Source organism: Aulonocara sp. 'chitande type north' Nkhata Bay, linkage group LG6 (assembly GCF_057382095.1).
Source record: "Aulonocara sp. 'chitande type north' Nkhata Bay isolate Kocher_YH1m ecotype deep benthic linkage group LG6, A_spYH_male_GT1.1, whole genome shotgun sequence".
In the NCBI taxonomy this organism is placed as follows: Eukaryota; Metazoa; Chordata; class Actinopteri; order Cichliformes; family Cichlidae; genus Aulonocara; species Aulonocara sp. 'chitande type north' Nkhata Bay.
The window spans coordinates 16,810,651-16,816,690 of NC_141349.1; positions in this window are offsets into that span (position 1 = coordinate 16,810,651).

Sequence of the window (6,040 nt, forward strand, 5' to 3'; positions counted from 1 at the left end):
AGAAATATAGGTAGGCAGGCCTACATTTGCTTCTCATATAAAGAAGACATTTGAGTTCACTTTTGGGAAACTTCTGCTTTATAGACTGGTAAATTCAGGTGTTGATAGATGTACTGGAAGTTGTATTATGCCGTTAAATCTCTTTATCGGGTACCTGTTACCTGTTCTGGGTAATAAATAAAGAGGACGGTGTCCCGAACAGTATGATGTGAAGCATGAAGGTGTTTTGTGTCTTCTGTTAACAATTTGATGATGATTTAAGTCATCAAGTACAAGATTCTAGTTTACGTGTTTAAGCTGATGATCAGATAATTGAACATTTTCTACTAAACCTACTATGGAGAAGATCAGTCATGTCTGACTTTAGTTTAGCTGTGATGTCCTACACTGATTAGCATAAATATCCCATCTTGAAGAGCACATGACATTTAAAGAAGCGCTCAGTTTTCTATGTGCACAGTTACGGTACGTTCAGGAACATTACCATTTGTTTAATGCCATGCCAGAGGAGGACAGGCGTTGTTTGTTGTGTGAGCTAGTTGAAGTGATATTCATATTTCCTTCTACAATCCTGTCTACAAGGACATACGGCATGCACTTTCTAAATCTCCTCATTCTTTGAGATTAGATTCAGTTAGATACATTTTCTGTAGCAAACATTATTTGGCAAAGTTGGGGAACAAAGTCGAAAGAAATAAAATCCCCTTTAATTTTGTAAGAAAATGTAATGCAATGAAACACTTAACTGAATCATGAAGAAATAAAACATAGCTTCAGATCAATGTAGAAGATAGTACCAAACAGTGTAAAATGATACAGTAAGCTCCAAGGATCAAATCATGTGTAACGCTGCAATGCATTCCTTTATATATAATTACTATATATATTTTAAGTTACTATATATAAAACCCATTTTTAGTCCAAAGATCTCATCACCGTATGGTGCGCAGTTGTTGTTGATCTTAATGCCAGAGGAGGTTTTGAGTCAGCAGAGTGTTGGAGACACTACGCACCTCTTTAAGTGGTCTACTGCTTTGAGTTGCCGTGGCTCCTGAAATGCTTTCACTTTGCAATAATACCACTTACAGTTGGTCCTGGAATATCAAGGAGGGAAGAAATTTCACGAGGTGACATTTTACAGCACCACACTAAAATTTTGTGAGGTTTTTGGAAGACACGGATGTTTGAAAATGCAGACTGCATGGCTGGGTGATGACTTCATATACCTGCAGTGATGGGACTGAAAACACCTGAATTCACAGATAAAGGTGTGGCCTAATACCTTTGTTTCTTTTTTGATGTAATGTATTGATGATGGAAAATTTTCTGATGGAGCAGACGATCTAGCTACCAATCATGCAGATCCCAGCTGAAATGACTTACTTTTGTGGTTTTTCTTCATGGCTATAAATTTGAAGAAGCTGAAGAGGAGGAGTTTGGAGAAGAGTTTGTTAAAACTGCATTTGACATATTTACACCGACAAGATTTCTCAGATAAAAGTGTTAAGATTGTAATTAAAAAATGCTAATATATTGAAATGTGACTATTGGTACCAAAAACGTGATTTTACTTGCAGGCTGGTGAGTCTGTGAAGTGTCACCATTGCTTACATGGAAATAGAAATTTCACCAGTGGACATATGTACATACATAATGGCATCATGCAGAGATGAAGTACAAATGTACCAGTGACTATTCTTCCGACAGGGTGCATTGTGCTCCGTTATTGTTTTCACATTAACAACTCACAGAAGCGCCTGCTTGCGTTTACACATTTGTTCATGTGCATGCTGCAGTGAAGTGAGATTGTTATACAAAAAACATGAGCACGGAGGAATAAATGTTCACATGGAGATTGCATGTGATGTATGCCTAGGGCAGACTGAGCGTCAGACACACAATTCCAACTCCGACTGCGCTGCCTAATGTGGAACAGAAGCAATCATCTCCTCGTTGACAGTGTGCCCGTGGACGTGAGCGCCCATTATCAATGAATGTGAACATTGCACGGATGCATGAGCGTGCCTGCTATGGCAACATGTGAATGAGAACATGAATGAATTGCTTCTAAAGTGCTTTTCGAAGGCCATGTGTGAGAGATACACATATTGACGGGGCCGGGTTATGTTAAAAAGTATAAATTGTTATACTTTGTTCATTGGTTCAAAGGTACCCCACACTTCTTTTTTGTTTGCTTGTTTGTTCTGGTGTATTTTTCATTTGAACTGTTATTCTGCCAGAGTACTCATATTTACAAGATGGCATTGAACGCCCCATTGGTGTGTCAGGAAAACTCTTTTGTACGTATGTTCCTTGAAGGGGATTGGAGTCATTCTTTTTCCACCGCAGCAAAGGGCTAGGAGTTGGAGAGGAACTGCTGTATGTTTTTGTTATCGATCTGATTGTGAAATAAAGCATATGCAGTGAGAAAGTAACTCCCGGAGTCATCCCTGCCTTAAAGCTGCAACACATGCATAACTTTTCTTTTAATATTTATTATTTTGTTGAACATAATCGTCACTTTACTACACTTTTTTTTCTTTAAAGAAATTGTCTTTAAAAGAAAGTTTGTGTGAATGTTATTTGCCTGCTGCAGTACACCTGTGATCTCCACTGTGTGGGCAAAATGAGTCGGCCAGTCAAAATGTCCTGATCTGTGACCTGCCCTTTAGTGTGGTTTTATCTCTGAGGGATTTGATGTTGTGAATTGGGTTGTGTAATGTCACTGCATCCCCACCTTTCGCTGTCCCTGCATCCACTACCTTTCTCTAGGCGAAGAAGATGGATCTGTTGTTCTCTGCTGGTCTGCTGTTCCTCCCTGGGCTTGCCCCAAGCCTGTTCTATCTGAAATGGTTCAGAGGTGTATGCATGTCTGTCTAGCCTGGTTTACAGCATGCCAGATGCATCAATTTTCACTGTCTGGTAGGACGATGCTGGCTTGATTGACTCGTTCACTACAGTGATTAACGGCTTAGAGCCTGCCCTTTAGTAGCTAAGAACCGGTCTTCCTGTAAATACATGTGTGTCGTGAAAGACAGTGCATCTATTTGTTATGCAGTCTCCATCAGAGGACATGCTGGTGAAACAGAGGGATGATTTCACACTTCAATACTAGCTATATACAGAGAAGCAGACCCTGGCATTGTGCACTTGCAGCTGAAAGTTGAGGCACCAATCAGATTTGATTTATCCCCACCATTCATCCCCAGTTGTATTATGGCCTAGATCATGCCACCATCCATCGCCTTCAGATGGTTCAAAATGCTGCTGCTCGCCTGCTAACCGGTACTAAACGGAGAGAGCATATAACCCCAATTTTAGCCTCTTTACACTGGCTCCCTGTCCCCTACAGGATCCAATTTAAACTTTTACTTTTTGTTTTTAAGTCACTCAACGCCCGAGCCCCCCCCTACTTGTCTGAGCTCCTCTCTGCCTATGCTCCAGGAAAACCCACGAGATCTAGTTCAAAACTATTGTTGTCCATTCCACGGACTAACCTCAAATCTCGTGGTGATAGATCCTTCTCTGTGGCAGGTCCCAGACTTTGGAATAGTCTCCCCTTTAATATTAGATCTGCTCAAACTCTTGAGCAATTTAAATCTTTACTAAAGACACACTTTTACGCTCTGGCTTTTAACACATTATGACCCAAGCATTTTGGATTTATCTGAATTAGTTAGTATTGTTTCAATTCTTCTATTTTATTGTTTCTATTGTTATTATTGTACTGAATTAGTTAGTATTGTTTCAATTCTTCTATTCTATTGTTTCTATTGTTATTATTGTATTACACTGTAGTTTTTAATTCTATTGTTATTGTTAAGCACTTTGTGCAGCATCGGCTGTTGGAAATGTGCTATATAAATAAACCTGACCTTGACCTTGACCTTGACCTTGACCCAGTGACTGCAGGGATTATACAAATATCAATGCATAGCACTGCAGAAGAGTTTCAACTTAAAATAAAACATTTAATATATTTGGGTTGTGTTTACTAGTTACAAATTCTCTTTCTGAATGTGTGAAGCAACATTTTGTAAACCTGTCAGGGCTGTATCTGTCTATCACCCTCCTTTGACTCGAGCCTGGCGAAGAAGGTATTTTTACTCGTATTTAAGTTTAAATAAAAGTGAAACAAGGGTTGGTGTTTTTGGCAACAAAAACACATCATTTGGGCTTTAGTGTGCGTATATAATTTTTTATTTGGATTATATATAGACTCATAGTTATACATCTTATGTGTATAGCTATAAGAAAACACAGCATTGGGTGTTGTTATAAGGTAACTAATATTCCAACATTGTCTGTTGATTGTTTAAAACCACATTCAGTGAGTCTTTATTTAATGATATACCCTGTATTAAATGTACTTTATTTTAAACATGAATGTGTTTATATGCGGCAATTAGTTCAAAGAATGGAAACTGAATATTCAAGATTTATTCAAGGATTTTCAGTATTAGTTTTAAGTTGTAATTACACTTGTTTAGGAACAGATGTGACTTTTTCAAATAACATTTGAAGCCATGCGTTTGGCATTTTGATTGTCACCACATTATTATTATTAATATATAGGACTGTACTCTATTTAGAAGAGAGTCTAGAGCCCAGGAGCCATTAGCGAAGAGTAGCTAGCTAGTTTGGTTTGCAAATGCAATAATAATTACCTTAAGCGCTCCCAGGAATATGTAATTTATGCTTTGAATGAAGTTTTTTTTTTTTTTACTGTTCCACTGTAAAATCATAAAAACAATCATAAAAATTTATACATGATTCTGTTTTCCCTTTGATCAAAAATATAAACTCAGTTAACATTTCCAGCCCAGTACACTGCTGTTGTCTGTCATCAGTTTCATCCTAAAACCTCATTTGAGGTCGGAGAGGTCATTTGTACAGATACGATTATTGTTAAATGGTTTTTTATTTATAATGAAAAGATGACATAGCTAAGAGGAGCACAGGCGCATTCTCTCATTCTGCAGGCGATGCATTTATCATAAGACGAGTCCTCATTTTTGTTAGCATTACAATTGTTTTAGTGCATTTAGGTAAACTATGATGCAACATTGTCTATAATTTAAACAAATGTTCAATTTAATGTTTCTATCAGCTAAAAATATTTTTACACCATGAAAGATCCTTTCATTATTTCGCTGTGTAGATGATTGCATGCAGAAACAACCACATAACTGTCAAAATCTGCCAAGGACACAGGTGTAAGTCAGTGATATGACTGGTTGTAACATTTTGTCGTAGTATTCATAGAACTTGATCACAACACAGTTAAAACAAACTGTGAACATGGAGGAGTCTGCTCTGATAACAGTTAAATATAGTTGCTGGATCCGCTTGGTTCTTCCCGTAACACTACAGGGGAGAGCACGAGGTGCGATACTGATGACAATCTGTTTTCAACTGATATTCCTCTAAGTAACTGACTGTGTTGTGTAATCGCTGCAGGAAAAATGTTTATCCCACTCACAATATGTGCAAATATAACAACAGCTCTTTCTCATTTTAAAGAACAATGCAAAACAATTCAGCATCTTCAGATTGTGATAAATATTCTTCAATACATAACAGGAGTCAAGCAACACTAATAGTGGAAGCATTCACTGTCTGCAAAAGCAATTAGGTCACTTAAAAGATGAGACATTTTCAGGAAATTAGAAGATTAGAAACAAAATCTCAGAAACTGCTGTCATTCTGTCAAACATCTAAACAGCGACATGTCCAGATTTGTACAGTGTCAAAGAAGTTTGTCATTTTGATGGAAATTACTATATTTTTTTATGTAAAACATCTTTTTTGACAAATAATGTAAAGGTCCTGCCTGTTTTTTATTTTTATTTTGTTTGCCTAGGTTGTTCTGTATGTTTGAGCTGTTCTAAGAAATGTATCAGCTGATAACTTAAAAAGTGTAATAAAACAAAAAAAAATGTTCCAGAACAACAGAGAATACCTGTAAACCACTGTAAAAACATTCATTAATAAAAGGGAAATAAATATTTTCTCAAAACTCTGAGCGACAGCGGGGCAG